We start from the raw sequence: 20,917 nt of genomic DNA, 5'->3' as shown, positions 1-20,917 counted from the left end.
ACTAGAATGCGCTTGACTTGAAATATATGTGACGTAAATTTCATTGAAAAATTCCATTCCATTAATGGGATATGATTGAGAATGTGTTTTCATATAATGACGTCATAGTGACGTCACGGTCGACTGATCACTTTGATTTTAGTTCGATTGTCGTCTTTTCGACACGATACATATATGGTATAAGTTTGACATTCATAGACTATGCACTTTCTGAGCTAACCTCTACACAACTTTTGGGGAGAAATAAAGAAAAAAAAGAAAGAATCAGTACAGATACAGAAGGTGATCCGAGAGGATACTCGGATCACCTAAAAAAAAACTCCATTGGCTACAAGTAAACTGCACATGCCTAAACAGTGACCAGAGCATGAACCCATGCAGGCACATTCACCGCTGGCCTAGAGTGCCATCCATGAGGGATTTGAGCATGTGGCTGCAACATGCTCAAATTCTTGTGCAACATCCTCAAAGGCCGGCAACATGCTATACAACATCCTTGAATATTGGCAACATGCTCAGAATAATATGTAATCAACATGTGAAAGACATGTGAAAAATGTGAGAAAAACATCAATCTACTGCAAAATTTGTGCCCAAAACATGAGACAAAACATTGAATATAAGCAGCACAACAAGAAATATTTAAATTGCAAAATGTTGTGTGCTAAGCGCACTTACAGTTTCTGTGCAATTTTCTCATATTCAGAGCTTGGAACATGCTCAAATTTCAAGTTGTCGACCACCCTGTGATATAAATCAAATTTAGCCGTGTGAATTATAAGAGATCACTGCAATAATATATTGGGTTTTTTTAATGCCCATCAACTGTTTATATTTTTGCCAAGGTCCATTCATCATTCACATGCATAATACTTAATTTGTACGTGAACTGTGTAGCAAATTTCGAACTTTTTGCAACTTGATTCTTGATGCATTTTTGCTGGAATAGAACTTTATGAAAGAAATATATGAAAGAAGTAAACTTCTGTTTTGAAAATGATGAAAAAGAATACAGCAGGGTGTAGTCATTTGCTTCCCCCCCTTTATTATGCTAACATGGCACAAAATTTGGTATGGATATCATCATGATATTCTGATATGTATCATAATTGTGAAATGGTTACTCTCATTTGACTATTAAAGGAAAGGACAAAAATAGTGAAAAATGCTGGGAATGTCAACATGCATACCTTATCATACAGTCGATAAGAGGGGCACCGTATGGTTTTTGAGGATTCTCAGACGCAGCATGAAGCCTGTGGACTCTTATGTACTCTGTTGTTGGGTCAGGTTTATCTCATTGGCATGCCTGCTGCGTGTTGAAACCTTACCTGCATATCAGTAAGCAATAAACTGCATAATGCGCTGACACCTGCTGGTCTGTTTTCTTCATTTCTTTTAATATTAAATGTTCAAACCAAGTGCTTATTGCATACTTTCTTTCAATGTGCAACTACTGGTAGTGGTTTCACCGAGAGATAATGCACATAGATTTACTTGTAAGTTTGTCTTTTAAAGTGCAGTTTAGCTGTGGATAGTATTCAGGGAAGTATTGCACATCAACTTCAACCTAGGGTATGTATCTCTCTCTCTATGGTATACAGCTGTATGTGTATGTATGTTTATGTGTTCTGATGCAAAATGGAAAAGTTACATTTGAACTGACATATTGTTACCAAAACTACAGTTCTGTAGTGAGGCTCTTAACTTAGGTTTAGGGAACAATCTAACCCCCCCCCCCCCCCCCCCATCAAAATTTTCTTTGGTCCGTTATTTCTGTATTTCTGTGTTTACTGAATGAAAGTTTTTCTTTGGAATAGATTTTCTTGTAATTTTAAATCAAGATAGTTCTCTAAAATTAATGCTTTTTTTCAATCAACTTTTCATCCCCAAATAATATTCAAGTTTGGGCAAATACAACAGAGTTCATACGTAGTTTGATAGATGATTCACACAATAATCAATGCATGCCACAAGAGTGAGGATTGGGGTGAATGACTGTTCTTAATTTTGTGTGTGTATGGTAGTTATGTACAATGTATACCAGGTGATATATAATGTGGTTGAATGCACATGATCAACTAGTCATTATTAACTGCTAAAATGTGATATGTAGTATGTGGTACATATCATAACAAGACACAGTCATATGTGGGAGAGGAAGCGTTTAGTGCTTTAAGCTGACTATTTAAAATCTAACTCTTACTTATAGTGCAAACGTGCACATTGTTCAGGTTGACTTGTAATGGGTGAAACTGGTTTATTATAATTTATTATAGTATTATTATAATTTCAACAAACTTGGATATGAAATAGGAAAGTAATGGAATGAGATCTGTTCATGTGATTTTGTGGAATATTTACTGGTTGCAACAAGAAAGGCAATGGAAGAGGTGGTGATGCCACAACTCTTTCATTGGTTTGTACAGAACAACATGAAAATAATGTTTTTGGTGGCTTTTCCAAATGGACATTTCCTCACTAAGTAAAAAGATTAATTTAAAAGAAATTAATAGTATTACCAAGGTTTGTGGCTGTTTCATTATTGCCTGCTGTGTTATTTGTATTTTTCATGCATCTTTCATCTGTTTTTTTTGTTTGTTTGTTATTTTGTCAGTCACATCTGCCTGTTGGCACTGTACTTGATAGTGTTTCACTAGATGACTGATGTGTATATCGTCATGTCACTAGTGATGGTTGATGAACTAAATGTGTAAACTTGTTTAATGTGCACTCAAATTTTCATACCCCTAAGACATAGCTCATTTGACTTAAAGTGATGAAATGATATTACTCTGACTCAGATAATTTCATTGTTTTCCTGATATGTCTGAAAAGGCTTATGATATATAGCCTAGGAAAAGCACACACAAAAAACCCCCAACCCCCCCCCAAAAAAAAAAAACAAAAACAAACAAACAAACAAAAAAACAACCCAACAACAACAACAACAAAAAAAAAAGCTCAAGGGCTGTCATCAGGCAATTAACCGTTTCAGTAGTATCAGACGGATCAGACATGCATTGCATGTCCTTTGCTGATGGTCATGGAGAGGTATCATAGCCCTAGTGGACAGTCACCATTAAAGGTTTTATATATACCATTTGCAGATGAAACAAAAACCCAGCTTTAGTGCTTCAAGATAGTTCAAAAATGTGAGTCAGGGATAGAAACAACCAGTGTAAAAAGTAAATCGGTGTAATCAATGTTAAGTATTGTTTAATATGCCGGTACAAAATGTCAACAATAGTTATGATAAAATTGTTTCTAGACTAAACCGTATACAGTCATGGTGTATTGAGAAAAGTAGTGATATCTCATTATATTTTAGGCTGTATTGCAAAATTTTTATATGGTATTGGTAGGATGTTTTGTGATACGACTGACCTACACATATGCATCAAATGTGATAACACAAACATTTTTTAAATCGTTGCTCGCAATGGTAAACACTACATTTAAATATCATTATTACTATGTGCTTAAGCCTCTTAGAATGCATGTTGCCCATTTACCATCTAAGTGCTAAATTTTAGTCCCTCCCCCCCTCCCCCCCCCCCCCCCCCCCCCCCCCATAATGTAAAATGATTTTCTGGTTTAACTACTCATATTATTGCGGCAAACCTTTTTTTCTCTCAAATACATGGAAGGCGAAGGAAAAAAAAAGAAGAAGAAAAACACCCATAATATCCAAGTAGTGCAGAGATTAAATATCCAGTTCGTTATTGTGCCCAAGCCATTACTGTAATCCTATGGCATCTGCAGATCTGCTTACCGGGAAGTAGGGATCAAGTTGGAGTAAGAACTGAGCTATTACTCGGGCTAAACATGTAGTGCTGTAGGATATCTTAAAATGTTGCACCATGACATTCAGTCTCAGCAGTATGCAACATACATTGTAGACATTGCTGGAAACCTTGTTGCAGCGGTCAGTGGCTTGCATTCTGTATCTAACTTGAGATTACTGGCAATACATGTCAGAGATACAGACCAGTGATTCCTGTGATAAGTTGTGCTCTAGATTGTTGCTGGATTTATGTACACAATGTACTAAAACTGCAGCTTGAACTTTTATCCCCTGTGCAGATATGCATCCCATTCATTTTCAGATTTATGACAGTTCAGAAAACATAGTCAATTGCACTTTTTGTGCTGACGATATCAATTATGAAAAATCCCTTAGTTTTATGTACTGCACTGGCCTTAAATGGACATTAGGCCAAGTAAAAAAAGAAACCAGTTTCTCGTCCTCGCGCGCATCGATTTTGGCCGCCGCATCGATTTTTTTACTATTTACTATTTTCAAAATGGCGCTGAAAATACCAAGAAATTCATAATTCTCGTCCCAGCCCGCTCTCCGCCCGCATCGATTTTAAGTTGCCGCATCGACTTTTTTGATATTTACTATTTTTTCGGCCGCCGAAAAAAACAAATCGACAATTCACCTACCAATCGTGATGTCTCATTACTAATTACGCCTTGCGTCCTCTACTTAGCTGGAGTACAGCTGTAGCTTCTGTAGTGCGTATGTAATAACGCATGCATTTCACACTGCGAGCTCGGCAGGAATGACCCACAAAGCAGTCGAACTGTAGTTTGATGGGCGCGCGGGCCTGGACTGTGATGTACAGCGCACTCGGTACGTCGTGAACGCGATAGCGGCAACATTTTTTTTTGCGAACAATCGCTGATATTCCACGCATATTTCGCGCATTGTTCGTATTTTTCCCCGTTTCTCATATTTTAAGTGGATGAATTGTACTGTACAAATGCTTGTGAGGATTGTATCGAGTTTGTATGTATACATTTTCATGTCATTTTGACTATGTGCATGTGTGTGCAGTGTCGGAAGGTACGGTGCCAGTGCAGTGGCCGTGCCGGCCGCGTATGCGTCGGTGTCTGTAGCTGTCAGGGTCCCCATCCCCCTGGTCTGTCACTCGGCTGTCTGCACGCACGCATGAACACATTCGAATGTGTAGAGGCCCAAACACTCTGCTCTGTAACGTTGCATCTGACGGCGATGTATTGTTCTATTTTGAAGAGAAAATGAATGCGCTTTTCCAGCAAATGTAGAATTAATGGGTGTATCTACAAAATAAATAACTTTTCCACGGATTCTGGTTTGTCTCGTATTTCTGCGGGATACTTTTCTTTACGATGTAAATTCACGGACACGGCCGTGAGTCGTATCACCTGTAAACTGTAGTGTGATACAATCATTCATCATCCAAATGATGAGTGATTATCAAATGTCTTTTTAGAACATGAAGAAACATCTTTAAATGTTTAATGCTATAATGCCATATCAGTATCATTTTGACATCCATCTGCAATTGTACCAGCCAGTTTCCAGTTGAATGTGCTACAATTGTGCTGTGAAGAGATGCAGATACATACCAGCTGTGTGGACACAAAAAGTCACAAACACCAATGATAAATAAAGCAGTGTTTTGAATATCATGGAATTTATTTCAGTCGTACTCGTACATTTGTTGATAGAATGTTTTATACCTGTTTCAATTAATAGCACTATTCATCAGAATTGCAAGTACACTGGTATCACAAATGCCATTACAACACTAAATACCAGAAGCGGATCTAGAGGGGGGGGGGGGGGGGTTGGGTTGCAACCCCCCCCCCCCAAAAAAAAAAAAAAAAAAAAATCCGGGGACCATTTTTTAAAAATCTTATCTTTTTTTTTAAACTTGTAATTTATTTTTTTTCTATTTATGTATTGCACATGGCAATGACCTCTATACCAAAAATAGTGGTGTTTTAGATGCAAGAAAACGCCATTTTCACACACAGATTTTCAAAAATTCTCCCTACTGTGGGAGGGGGGACACCCCCCTCCCACACCTTCCCCCCTCGCTCGCTCCGCTCGCTCGGCTCAGTCGCTACGCTCCCTCGCATACCGCCCCAACCCCCCCTTTATAAAAAGCTAGATCCGCCCCTGAATACCAGTATTAAGATGGTCATTTTCCCTTGACATCTGTAGTGGAAAGAAAAAACAAATTATGTATTTTTCACTGCATGCATGAAGTTTCATTTCAAGTATGGTACATATTATATCTATTTGTTTGAAAATGCACAGAGTGCAGGCAAGACCTACACTTGGGACCTGGGCCCCGTCTTATAGCCTTCAAATCGATCACAAGTCCCCAAATCAATCGCAACTTGCATTGCAGCACACACAAAACTTGTGAATGATTTCTATCACAAGTCTTTATAAGACACAGCTACCGGAGTGATATTTGAAGAGTTTGTTAGCAAAAACCGATAAGTCCATATTTGCTAAATGGAGATATTTGCGATTAAAGGTCAAGAAAAATAAAGAGAATAATAAGACATTTTTTGCTTCTTTTGACCATAACTTCAAAAATGTACCTTTATATGTAGTGACCAATATATCATTTAAAAGGTATTATTTTGTACTTTATGACAGAGACCGTACTTCAAAATCTGCAGAAATGGACTTATCGGTTTTTGCGAACAAACTCTTCATTTCATTTCGTAAATTGGATATAGAAAATAGTAAAGCCCTCTCTCGTTACCTTTCTCAGAATTACCGGACGAGAAACACATATTACTTTCATTTTGACAATCCTCGAAAAAATAGTAAGATATCAAATAGTAAGGACCTCCCTCGTCGCCTTGCTCAAAAAACCCGGACGAGAAACTACTTTCTTTTTTTACTTGGCCTGAATATATGAGGAATCTCATTTCTTTTGTTGAAAACTTTTATGTACAATAAACCTGCAACTACTGTGGTTGATACAAATTTGTGAGTACCATGTTCACTGTATAGCCGTAGTTGGGGCGTGTGGCTGCCATCCATGCCAAGCAGCATGTTGACAAGAAAATGTAATCAACTTTTTTTTTTAAAATTGCAGCCATTTATGCATTCTGGGATGTTCAAACTTTACAGGGATACCCCCTCCCCCCCCCCCCCCCGAAAGGTATAAGGTATTGAAATAAATCTGTTCATCAAGAAAGAAATATGTGGGGCAGCACAGACCAATAAATGTGCAGCAAAGTGAGCTCTACTTGAGAGTTTCAGATTAAGTTCTGATGAGAATATCCATTTGCATGTTAGCTGAGAGTTTTTGGCTTACCAGTCGTACCTTTTTAGTTTTCAGACTGGTGGATTATCCAGACTATGATTGCATTTTCCTAGACTGAATGATTGGAGTAGATGACCGAGTAGATGACCGACTTATGTCTCTCATCCCAAATTCCGTGCTCTTGCAGATTTTTACATAATGAGAGACTTTAGGACATGTTTTTTTTTTCTCCCTTAACCCCATTAAATGTCACTGATTTTCTGTCATATTTCAATGATACTACAGTGTAGGTATTTACCGACAGATTTTTGTAACCCATTACCTATCTTTATTTTGTTGCACTATGCTAACACATTTCCATATATAGATAATGTTTTTGTCCTAAATGTTCACGATGATATTTGTAGATGGCATCTTTTCTTTCTTTTATTTTAAAGGATCAAACAGTACATACACGTATGTGTATGTGTGTGTGTGTGTGTGTGTGTGTGTGTGTGTGTGTGTGTGTGCATGGCCAGTCACTTGTAATTCACAAGGGAAAAAAGCAAATGAACACACAAGCAATATGATGGCAGGAAGACTATACTACTAGCCAAGGACCGGATGAACACAAAAGAGTAGATTTCCACAGACAAAGTGATTTTGACCTACAAATTGTACATGTATAGTTGTGCACAGATGATGAAGTGTGTCGCCTCAATGCCTAGTAAATATCATCTGAGGTAGTAGTAATAATGAGGGTCATATATTGATCACAGTGAAATATCATAACATTACAAAATAAAAAGAAGAAAATCCTACATAATTTAAATGGTTCAAAGTTGTTTTGCCAAAATCTGCCTCCAAAATAATGCCAGAAAGTGTGCATGGGAATTGGATTTTTCTGTCACAATATCTCTGCCAGAACAGAACTCCATCTCTTCTCATGTGACTTCCTCACAATACATGTTGTATATAAATGACTTCTTACAGCCAAATACAAATCTGAAGCTGGCTTGCCAGGCTATTGTTACATTGGTTGGGTAATGTACATTGTAGCACACTGAAGAGCCAATTGCACATGAGCAGTTACAGTGCAAAAATTCAGAATTTTCCCCTTGTGTCAAAATACGACATTTTTCTTGACATTGCAGTGTGAATGGAATGGTGAAAAATTTTAATTTTTAGTGTTGCAATAGATTCCAATGGAAATTGGCCTTTTGTATAATATGCTTCCATATCATTGGTCTCATGAACTTGAAGAATTTATTTGAACTTAGAGGCAAGATCTTGACATTGTTTAGAGGACAGTGAAAGTGTTGTATCTATACATAAAATAAAAGTAGTCAGCACTTTCAACTCTTGAAGTCTTGCCAATAGAGCAAATTCTGTTCATAAGAAAACAATCACACATTGTGGTCATGGTTACTCTATGCTGATTTGAACATGTGAAGAGTTGTGCATTGTACAGGGGTATTTCAGTTGATCCTTTGGTGAAGACAGTCCATATGTGTCTGTGGATCATAATTTTTATCACAGACTTCTATCAAGACACGCTGACAACATAGGTAATCACATCTTTGATGGTTGATTATAAGTTGTGAAAGGAGGTTTGATACTATCATAAGACATATCACTGTGCAATTTTTGTAGGTGTAAAGTGCTATTCTTTATCAAGAATGGAGAGAATGTCATGTTCATTTTGTCTAGATGACACTCTGCATTTGAACACTCTGATAATATCTAGGCAGGTTTGTGACTGATTCTGTCCATTGTGTTCTGGTTTGCACAACGAGATAACTGCAAGTATGTGAATAAGTTAACTTGGTAACAAAATTAAGATTGTTTCAGAAAGAGTAAGTGCTGGTATGTTGGCAGTTTGTCTGGAAAGAGAGTGATTTCCTGACAACATCAGTCGACTTGGCAAGTGTTCTACTCATCCAGCAGCCTTTGGGAGCATTCTTGTGTGGGATAGCCTGCAACGTGGGACTTGATGAACCAGGCAGCAACCAGTGGTCATTGCAAACTTTCTCTTTGGGACTGATGTCGGAGAATGACGCACTTTCGGAATGACGTTGGAGAACAACGTACTTTCGGAAAGACAGCGGGGAACGACGTACAACATGTACTTTGGAAACGACGTCAGGAATAACAGTGTGACTGCAATACTTGTTTGAGGAGTGATAGATGTTATATGCATGAGTAAGTCAAATTGTACATCTGAGTTGGATGCCCTGATGTACATGGTGCAAATCGGTGACTTGCAAAGTGGCATGAGAGTCTAGGAGTTCTCATCCACTTCAGACCAGTCATATACTTTGACTAAATGGACAGTTGGCTTGCTTGGTGTAATAACCATTAAACCAGGCCCAGTTTGTTACAGTATTGTTACTGTATGAGTGCATTTCATTAAGTCATTGCACAAATTGACTAATTATGCACCCATGTGCATCACTTGTAATTAGATATAGATATTCAGAAGCTGAGAGATGCTTATATTTGTGTGTCATATGGTGTGATACAGTTTTAGTTTCCTACACTTGTAATTAAAAAGAATAATTCTGTTGACAGTTCTCAAAAGAGACTATTAAGACTGATCATAAAGTGTTGTCAGAATGCAAGTATTTTCTGAATAGTATTCTGTACAAGAGAATACAGAGTAGTTACTATACTAATGATGAAGCCGTAATAGTGAATGCAGTAAAGAGCATTAAAAAACTTTACTAATACAGAATTTTACAAACATTTAAATAGCTTTCAACACATATACTGTACATTGCGAAGACCATCACAGAAGTTCCAGAGTCATGGGTAGTGTCAGTGTGAAATAAGAATAATGCTGTTTCCAAGGGATAAAAAGTATACTATATGGAAGTGGAGGCTTACTTGATTTTATGCCATAGTAAGTCCTCTCTCTGTAATGTTTCACAACTAAAACAAATTAACTTTAGTAAATATGCTTGTAAGATCTTGCGTTATAGGTGAAAGGAATATTGAACATTCAAAAGTTGGAAAGGATAGCTGCAGCTTGTAGAATTCATCATCTATGGATTGGAATTAATGTTTACAGTTTCAAGTCCATGGATTGACTGTGTACAGGAGGCCATGTATATTTCACATTTCTCATTCCATTACTATCATTTCTGATGTTGAATTCATCCAAACTTTGAGATTAGATAAATTTGAAATTGAGAATCATATTAATGGAATGAGGAGTAAGTATCATCTGTTTTTAAAAGAAGAGTGTGAGATTCCCCACCTCAGAGACAATGCACAGCACATTTGTGTTATTGTAGGCAATGATTTTGCGAGTTGTTGATATTGCCAATATCAGTTGTCTTGTGAAATTTGCAAAAAATAAAAACGCCACAAAATATATTGCGTATAAATACAGTAGATGCCATCTCATGATTTATAAGCAGTGGTTAAGTATTGTATTGACACTTGTCCCCACTACAACAAATTGTAAGACATTTGCAAAGTAGTTTATGCTTTAAGAAAGTCTTGAGTGAACAGGGTGCGCAAGAGGTATCCATCTAGCAGGGAGTGAATGCTCCAATTCAACCATCCTAATGGACTCGAATGTTTATTTTTGTGATGCAGTGAAATTGTCATCAGAAGGCAATTTATGGGGCATTATTGGGTGCTACTGAGTAATGAATTCAATCACAGTTTCAGTCTCTATCTCTGTCTTTTATCAGTCCTTTCCCCTGTGCAAGTGGTTGTAAGCGTTTCACTGCTGAGTGTACTGGAATGGGATGAGATGGCAGAGAGAGGGGGATGATGTTTATATTTACGATAATGGAATAGAGAGTGAGGGGGATGAAATGAGGCAAAAATGTTCCCAGCAGTTTTGTACATAATATTATGTAAAAGGTATTATGTTTGGATGAGAATATTTATAAAAAAAGTGATCAAACAGATGAACAACAAATTGCTTTGCTACTTATACAGTGGAAATTTTGAACTGTTTTGTATAATTTTAAAGCAGCAAAATAGATGTATTTTTTTTAATGATGAGTTGTAGTCGGGTGTTTGTTAGCTCTGCAGCCCTTGCAGAGACTTAAACAAATAGAAACCTTTCTTGTTATTGTTTTTTTTTTGTAGAGAGGTATGCACACGAACTGCAGAATGTATTTCTGTGAGGAAGTGTATTTATTGTTGAGGGAAATATGCAGGGATTATGAACACAATTTCACTAAAAGGTCGGGTGGATTTATGTGAAGGTCCTTCTGCATTGATAATTTTCTGTGTTATTAAGGAGAGCTTGTGCAAGCATAGTTGCTAAATGTTACAAAGGTCTTCTTTAATATTGGTGCGAACCAGGAATACGAGAACCCCTTTAGGGCTTTTTACACTTGTAAATTTTTGCTTAGCCCCGGACCAACGGTGGGGCTAAGGGGGGGCCTTAGCCCCACCGTTGGTACGGGACTATCCTCAGCCCACTTTCTGTTTACACTCGTTTTTGCCAAAGTGGGCTAGCCCCACCGATAGTACGGTACTATCTGGCCCTGCAAAATAGCAGGGGTTAGCACCGCAATTGCGGTGCCAAGCAAGTGAGTGTAAACAGAACGAAAAAATAATCCTGGGCTAAGCGACGGAGACGAAGTCCGACCCTCACTGACCAATCAGAAACGAGGTAATCAAGTGCTGCCGGTGCGTGTGTGTACGTGTACAGTACACAGCGTAATTATGAATATTCATGTGGTTTGGAAAGTCCGGGGCTAAGAAATACGAGTGTAAAAAGGTCAGTTTTCTCCTTAGCCCCGGACAAGAGATAGTACGGGACTAATTGGCGAGTGTAAAAAGCTAAAAAAATTGGTACGGGACTAACGATAGTCCTGGGTCAGAGAAAGTCCGGGGTTAAGAAACACAAGTGTAAAAAGCCCTTTAGTCAGAAAAAGAAAAAAAAAGCAACAACAAAATACAGGACAGCTAAATGCTCGGGAAGTGTTTTTTTTCTTTCTCTTTAGTGTATGAACTGAAAAAAAAATTGCAAGGCTGTTTAGGCATGTAGATGAGTAAATTCCGTAAAGAGATGAAATTAGATAAAGAATACTTTATGGTAAAGAAGGGAAATGGTACAACTGTTAATACCATTATTATTAAAGGTCCTGTTAACCTTTGAGAGCAGTGATTTTAAAAATGTTCAAGATATCATATTTGATGCATATGCATTGTTGTACCACAAAACATCCTACCATATAAAATTTTCGCAATAAAGCCTAAAATATAAAGGAGATATCAGCATTTTTCTCAATAAACCGTAACTGTAGACAGTTAAGTCTGGAAACATTTTTATTATAAGTATTGTTCACATTGCGTATATTTAACAAAACTTAACATCAATTTTACCGATTTAAATTTTTACAATGGTTGTTTCTATCCCTAACGCACATTTTAGAACTATTTTAAAGCACTAATGCTGGGTTTTTGTTTCATCTGCAAATGGTAAATTATGCCTTCAAGGTAATACATGTAATACCAGAGAGAAGACAGTATTAGTTTACCACTCTATTAAAGATAACAGAGACAAGCAAGTCATGCTGAGTGCTTGGATACTGAAAATACGGAGTGGTATTATGGTACATATTACTTGTAGGATAGAGAAATTTTATATGGCAGATGGATTTTATGCAAATATGGAAAAAAAGGTGTGCACACTAGACTTAGCAAACTAACAAATTGCACATTGGATATCATGAAGGATTCCAAAAGGAAATACAGGGGAGGGAGAAGAAGATGTAGTAGGAATGAAGGATAGGGGGAGGGGGAGGGAGAGAGAGAAGGTGGGAGAGAGATGTGGGAGAGAGTGAGAGAAGGAGGGAGAGTTTGATGTAAACATAGAAAGAGAGGGAGGAAATACTGATAGCCAAATCCATTAAGACAGGTATAGAATGAAAAGTGCATAATATGAATGTCAAGGCTAAGTGACATTCAGGTTTCAGGCTCTGATCAATCCCACAGTATGCTGCAGGATAGGTGCTGGAAGGGCCTGGGCTAAGAGGCTTGATCAAAGGTATAAATAAATAAATGATTGATTTGAATATTTTTGCCTCATCGCTGTGAATATCGATTGCAGGAAAATCATTGAACCACAAGGGTGAAAAATTCCCGTGGGTCCCCGTGAGCCATAGAGAGCCCGTTGTGTGCATTGAGAGTGACTGGCACAACTTGCCTTGCCCCCCACTCTAGAAAAATATGGGTTGAAGCATGGGCGTTCTACATGTTTGTAATCAAGTTATGCATTGATGTGAACGATTTTAGTCTGTAATTGATAATTACAGAATGATTGCTCCTAGCCCCTTTATGAGTGGGTTCTATACAGGAAACTGTCTTGGTTCAAGCACTGCAGGCCTTAATTCTAATTGCTTGATATCACTCATTCAGTCACATCATTTGTATTGTCTCTACAAGTAGTTGTAGTTTTGTCTTTGGTCCATGATGTTTTACCACAGATCATGGGTTGACTTGTCACATTACCAGTATTTCTATATATATATTTTTTTTAATCTGATGTCATCATAAAGTAAACATCACTGTTGGTACGTAAATCATTTTCATATTTCACAGAGTCCAACACATCTCACAAAAATCTTTGATTTTTTAGTTAAAAAAAAACACCTTGTGAAGAATCTTTGAAATAGTTATATTGGTCATGTGTCTTGGGTTATATGACCTAAAAAACCCCGACTAATCAGAATAATAACTAGAAAAGCACTCAGAGAGCACAGACCTCCGCCAAACTAGCAACTCATTTCCACCCTTACACGCATGCAATTTCCCAAAATACCAGTGGAAGCATTTTGTTTTAATACGTCATTGCATGGCGTTCATTGACCTTATATGCCAAAAGATTAAAAATCATTCAAAAATCCATAAAAATTCCCGGATCGCTATCAAAATTGAATAGTGTTCCTTGTGTCAATATCAACTTTTTATGCAAGTTTCATTTTACTCCCTACTCAACTTTTTAATTATTTTGCAAACAGACAAACCAACACCGATGATCACTCAACCTCCTTCCTTGGCGGAGGTAATAATAATAATAATACAGGATACTTATAATGCACCAATTCCACATAACTAATGTGCTCAAGGTGCAGTAGGATAAGTGAATTATGAAATACAAAATTCATTACACACACATGTACATGAAAATGAATGAAACACGAATGAAACTAATGAGATTGAAATGAACCTGAAATTGAGAAGAATACAGGAAGTGCATTTTCAGTGCCTCATATCTATTCAAATATATGTACAACTTGTACTCGGGTTCGAATCCCGATGGAATTCCATTCTCTTTGCTCAATTTTCCACTATTATATATCTTGTAATATTGGATGTTAGTTTTTGGGCATTCATTTTCTGTGAATGAGTGATGTCTGTGTATCATTATGCCGTCAATGTTACTTTTGCTGGTAGTGTTGAATTTCTTATACTTAGTATCTTATTCTTATTCTTTTTGCACCAAAATTTTGTGGAAAGCTACTAGCATAGGACTTCAACTTCTACATCTCTGTCCAGAAAACCCACAAGGATATAAAGAATGAACTAATAATAACAATGACAACAGTAGCACTTACATTGTACATACATGTTGTATTGACAGGCATGCAAAGTAAATGTGCCATGCTGTATTCGAAACAGATTTTTTTTTTTTTTCTCTCTCTCTCTCTTCCCTAGCAAACAATGGCTTGGATAGCATACAACATATTGATTTAGTGCCTGACACTGTATGAATTTACCAATAATGCAGTGTGAACATGATTGAATTCTTCTTCAGTAGGCTACCCCCAAGTGGAATGCTTCATTCCCCTACTTGTGATGGGGTCCACTAGTGAACTAATGTACAGTACTTTTGGCCTAGCCAGTCAAGACCTGTGAATGGATTACAGCCAGTTACAGAAACTAGGGCTTGGACCTTCCTCTTGTGGTTCAAACCTGCCTTTAATCTGAAGTGGAGTCCCATCTCATACTTTCTACATCCAGTAGTCTGTTACTATTAAACCAGAAACATTTGCTGCGTGAAACTTTCACGAATTGGAGATGACAGCCTTTTTTGCAATAATATCAAAACTTTTTCGAATTGCTGCTGGCATTCAGTGCATTGCGTAGACCAAAACTTTTGTGTGCATTTTACTTTTCGCAAATCTTGGCTCCTTGTGAAATTCACGCAAGTTTCGTGCACGCAAAAATTTGTGGTGTTACAGTGTATGTTCTAACAACTATAAATTGCTATCAAATTTCAATTCCTTGTGCTCAATGATGAATGGAAGTATCTCATTCAGTTGTTAACATGGTATAAACTTTTTACTGTCCATGTTCACATTTTGTAATTGTTACAGTATGTAAAGTACTCCATATTCTTTTATGGATGTTTCTCCACACTTGCTGATGAAATAAAGTGATCCTGAAAGATTAAACGAAACTGTCTTCAATATATTTGTGTGTTCTGGATGTATACAGATACAGTGTGAACACAATGCAAACACTGTAATCAAACTTTGTGTACAAACATTATTAATAAAGCTAGGCATGTCAAATACTGCTTCTATGTTCAGGGTAAAATGATTACATATCTTACCAGATTGGTAAAGGATGAACAGGTCATTCTAAAGTATGAAGTAATTTTCTTTCGTGTAATGTTTCTAGACCATGTAAGGTTTAAAGCATTGATCAGCACGCATACAAATGGTTGGGTATGAGACATGTCAATTTTTTTCTTCTTCTTGAATAGCGTCATGCATATAAAGCTCATGATCAATGTGAGCCTAGATCATCAGGGAATTCTTGGTTTTTCTGTACTTATCAACATTCATTCCTGTGTTTGATACAGCCGTTGTTTACATGTAGTGGTTTGTCAATTAACAATACCTGTTCTGCTGTACATCACTCTGGGTGTAGTATTGATTTGTCTGATACAAATGCAACAAAAAAAAATACATTTGTGAACACATGATTTATTTTGTATTGAGGATACAGAATTAGATTTGCTTGCATTTTTCATGTGATTAGCATTTGTGTCCATTTGTGTTATTTTGAATGCTTTATGTTATGTGTATTGATTGGTCATAAAGCTCGACGATGACAAGGAAAAAAAAAAGACACAGAGAAAAAAAACTTGGTACTCCATTCATGTTTAATTTGGAAATACCTGCTTTTTTGTAACCCTAGGTGGGAATCAATATCAAGGCGGTTACTACGGTGTCCCGGAATATCAACAAAGACCATGGAAAGGTTCAGAAAAAGGTAAAATCAAAACAATTCCACAACTTTTTGATGAGAGCTCATTCCATTTTTTGTTAATCATGATCACATTTGCCCCTTTTCAGGTTTGAGCGACAATTTTCTGCCAAGGAAATATGCACTGTTGTGTGCTTGTTTGCTCATTTAGTTTACCACTAGATTTTGCAGAATATACGTGTATAAAAGGAGGTTCAAATTTTCAAGTATTTGCCATGGTCAGAACATTTTCTGGACTGCGAATGCCTGACCGACCGCTGTCCCAAAGGGGAAGGGAAGCCAGTGATACAACAGTGCATTGGTGTGCTAACATTAAAAGCTATGGACTGTCTTTTGAACATAGTTTTCAGGATGGTGAAGTCATGTACACTGCCTGCCATGGACAAGGGTTATACTCCTACGACACATTGTGTGTAAAACTATTATTTCCAGGTCATGCTTACATACTTGACAACCCTCCAAAATATGACCTACAGGTACTTCTGCATTGTTCAGTATCACAAAGAGCATATTCCACAAGGAATTGATAAGTGTTCAAGTGATGAAAATGGTTTGAACAAGGACATGCTATCTAAGTTCAAGGTATGCGCACTTGGTCTATTGCTGAAAGTGTGTAACATAAGCATGTACAGTGTTGTCACATATAGACCAAAGCATTATCATCAGTTTTCTTTGCAGAAACGTGTACACATGTTTTCCCCATTCTTTCGTCATAATTTTTCACATTTTCCCCATTGAAACATAGTCAAACATATTTGATAGCCCACATTTATGATTTTATCTCAAGTTTATGATATCAGATCAAGATATACTTCTGAAGTCCATCCTATTTTAAGACCGGAACAGGGAATGCATATGTATCTTGATTTGTTTTGCAAAGGTTGATTTATACATATAGCTACATGTAGGCTTATTGGCAAATATCATCTGGTTTACAATGTTAGTAGGAGTAATTCAGTGGACTTACAACTTGGCCTCAGGCCAGCGGCTAGCGACCACAGACCTGATTATATCAGGATGAAAGACTTATTAGTCCAGCGATAGAAAGTTGATAGAAATTTGGATGCAATGAATTAGGACCATTTATTTAAAGCTATTGTTAAAGTCTGTTGTTCCTTTGATCACTTTTCTTTGTGGTTTCTCTCTGTGATCTTTTTTCCCCCACTAAAAACCTATATTTCAGGGGCTATGAAAAAAAGAAAATCAAAAATCTGCTCAAGAAGTTAGACCTTGCCAGTGTGATCTCCTACAATTTGTGTATAATTAATGTTTTCATTCATTTTGTGATATCAAGCAAGACAATGCATGTCTTTAAACTCTATGATTTTTCCTTTGTATATTCATGTTATACACAAACCTGTAGAGAACACATGTAAAATTGCAGTATTTGAAGTAGAAAAAGTACAAAAAACACATGAGATAATGGAGACCACTTAAACTAATTTTAGTATGATTTGCCAGCTTCTTTCATTAGATATCATCTCAATGGATTTTTCCCTGCTTTTGGCTACATGTAAACAGCACCTCCCGATACATTTTGATAATTCGTCCAAGCTAAGGCTTCTACCTTTGTATTTGAGTCGTATTTCAACAGTTACAGTCTTTGGGAACCACTGCCCATTGTGTTTATTGTTTACATGCATGGGCATTTGGGGACAAAGGAACAGTACACTCCCATCTGCAGTCCTGCAGCTTCCTTGTTGAATGACCTCCAGGCAGGGAAAAAATAGGGCTCTATACAGGGAGGGAAAGGATGAGGAGGAAGAGGAGGAGGAAGAAGAGGAGGAGGTGAAGGGGAAATGATAAAGGAATGGAAAGAATTGAAAATGAGAAAATGGAAGAATTATATGATGTGGAAATGATATGAATGTTGATTCATTTGTACAGGCCAGTAGCTGTTTTCAGGCTTTGGAAATATCATATTATAATGACCAATTTGCTTGACCCAAACCAGGTCTGAGTAGCCTCAGCCACCCTCTGCCAGCCAGACCTCCACTATCTCAAGAAAAAAGAGAGAAGATTTTTATGATCTTTGTCATCATTGCTACTCTTTGACTGCTGTACCCAAACTGCTGTAATGGAAACCACACCACTTGCTGCTAAATCAATGTGTGAGAAAGAAGAGTTTGTCAGTTAATGTAATAATACTTGTCATCTTCACTCTCATTCTCTATCTATGCTTCTCTTCTTTCTTCTTCAAGATTGTTCCTTTTTAACATTTTCTTTGTATGTGTCTATTTTCCTTTATCTGCTTTAGTGACATTGTTAGTGCACTGTTTGACGTGTCACTTTTTCCAGTCTTCATATTTCACATTGCTATCATCTTCTTTGCTTCTTGATACTTTTTACTTCTTCCATGTCATTTGCTGCTGAGCTCTTCTTTTGCTGCCCCTATCTTCTTGTCTTGTATCCCATCCCTTGTCTTTCTTTGAAACATTTTCCCCTTTGTTAATACACTGTTCCAGAGTTTAAGGTTATGAAGAACTGTCTCTCTTCAAGCAGCAAGCTGGTAATAGGCTTAACAAAGTGAGACACTGAGTTTTTATTACTACGGTTCTTTTGGCCATTGTATCCAGTGCATTATGCAAAGTAATGATTATATTAGTGTAGTTTAATAGTTAAATGCAAAGGATAATTAAAATTTTTCTTATATTTTTTTTTCCTTCAACATGTCACACTCTAGATGTTCACCATAATATGGAACCCCCCCCCCCCCAAAAAAAAAAAAAAAAATTGTATCTTCTAACTGAAGTTCCTGATTTTGACTATTGGTTTCATACCTTGCTCAACACATGTGTAATTTTTGTTTAAAACTATTGTTGTTGTTGATGTATCCATACTTAATACTGACTTTTGATTGGAGGACAATGTACAAGCATAATATGTCAGAATAACTACCAGTTTGTATATCATCCTATTTGTACACTTAAATATACTTTGACAAGAATCCTATCATAAAAAGTGTTCTCCATAAACAAGTTATTATGATCGTTATTATTCTTATGATTGTCACAAAATATTATTGATGTTAGATTAGATAGTATATGCTTTATCAGGTCAGCTTAAAGATGGGATAATCGTGTCCACAACATAATTTTTACTGAATAATTTCTGATCTGCTCTGTCTAGCCAGGAATATGACTCGCTCAGCTTTAAATGAAGAATGGCATTTCACAGACATCTCACGTTGCTTTCAGTGGATTGCATATGAGTTGATTGAAGATCAGATATTCACTGCCTTATAGTTTGGTAACAGGTCTTTTGTCTCCACTCTGACAAAACTGGTCAACTTGACATTTACAAGGACAAAGTGTCAGTGTCTTCCTTATCCTTCTCTTTTTCTCTCACTCTCCTTATCCTAAGATCATTCACGTGGAAGAGAATTTCTGTCCATGATGCCGAATTCTTCCTTCAGTCATCTAAGATTTAAATCATTCCCATTTGATTAATTAAGCAAATTAAGGTGACTAATGGTGGGTAAGTCCCATCAGTTTAAGCCCCTTGCAGATTGTGCATGGTGGCCTGTAAGGATCCATTAAGGTGATGGAAGTTGGAAAGAAGATATGGAGCTGATTGCAGCTTTCTCAATGTGCCTGATGATGACATGAAGCCATCTGGGTGATGCTATGTATTGTCCGAGACACCAAAGCTATGTCATTTCTAGCTTGCTCCTGAGAATGAAGACATGTTCACATAATTTGCAGCCTATAGAGCATATTTATCCAGCAGCCATTTGAAATTTTGTTCACGAGTCTCCAATAAATTCTACTCTGTGTAAGCACTCCTAATAATGTATTAAGCTTTGATTGGTCAAATCCTAGCCTTTCGATAGAGTTTGATATCATGGGTATTGCATATTGACCATATAAGGAAGAAGTCCTTTGCTTCAGTTCTGATAATTTTGGATTGTCTAAATACATTTTGAAGTATTTTTCCCATTAGAAATCACTTGTAGATCATTGCATACAGAAGATGAAAGGCTTTTTTTTTTTTTTTAAATTGCCAAGAGGGGTATGAGAGACACTGTCCAACTTTATGCAGTATGCAATCACTTTGGATTGATATACTCCCTCCTATGTGTATCTAGCATATATATGCATATTTTTACAGCCAAAACTAGATAAGACAGTATTTACTGATGCATTTGTCATACAACCAATTTTATTTGGCAGATAGTGGCTATAGCTTATCAGTTTTGATCCTGCCAAAGTACCCGTGATATGCCTGCCAATCATTTGTAAAGCTCCCTCACTTTAAAGCAGCTTAGCTTTGTACACCTTCTTTGAAAATATGCATGATTTACTGATCATAAACAACTCTACAAAAAAAGATACTAACAACAAGCAAATGCAGGATTTTAAGTGTAGTTCTTTTACCTACAAACATAGGACCTTGATGACTTGGCTTTACAAATTTTAAAAGTTTGTAACCAGTGACATTTTGAAGCTTATATTGTCATGAATAATACCCAAAGTGTACTCAACTAGATGAAACTATAAAAGAGAGTTAGTTGCATTAAAGAAAATAACTAGGTATCTGACAGTTTGCCTCAAGTTCTTTCATTTGGTTGACAAAGATTGGTGGTGGAGTTGGCATATTATTTACTCCCCATATAAGAACAATAG

At 36.9% G+C, this 20,917-nt stretch overlaps 1 pseudogene; it reads left to right on the top strand.

The window, feature by feature from the left end:
• LOC139717033 (uncharacterized) overlaps positions 1 to 20,917 on the top strand; it is a 350,657-nt pseudogene that overhangs the window by 15,268 nt on the left and 314,472 nt on the right.

The sequence above is a fragment of the Diadema antillarum genome, unplaced genomic scaffold (assembly GCF_040938485.1).
Source record: "Diadema antillarum isolate AM-2024a unplaced genomic scaffold, OU_Dant_1.0 scf00000071, whole genome shotgun sequence".
In the NCBI taxonomy this organism is placed as follows: domain Eukaryota; kingdom Metazoa; phylum Echinodermata; class Echinoidea; order Diadematoida; family Diadematidae; genus Diadema; species Diadema antillarum.
The sequence above is the reverse complement of the archived record's forward strand: the minus strand, read 5'-3'. Positions and strand labels throughout refer to the sequence as shown.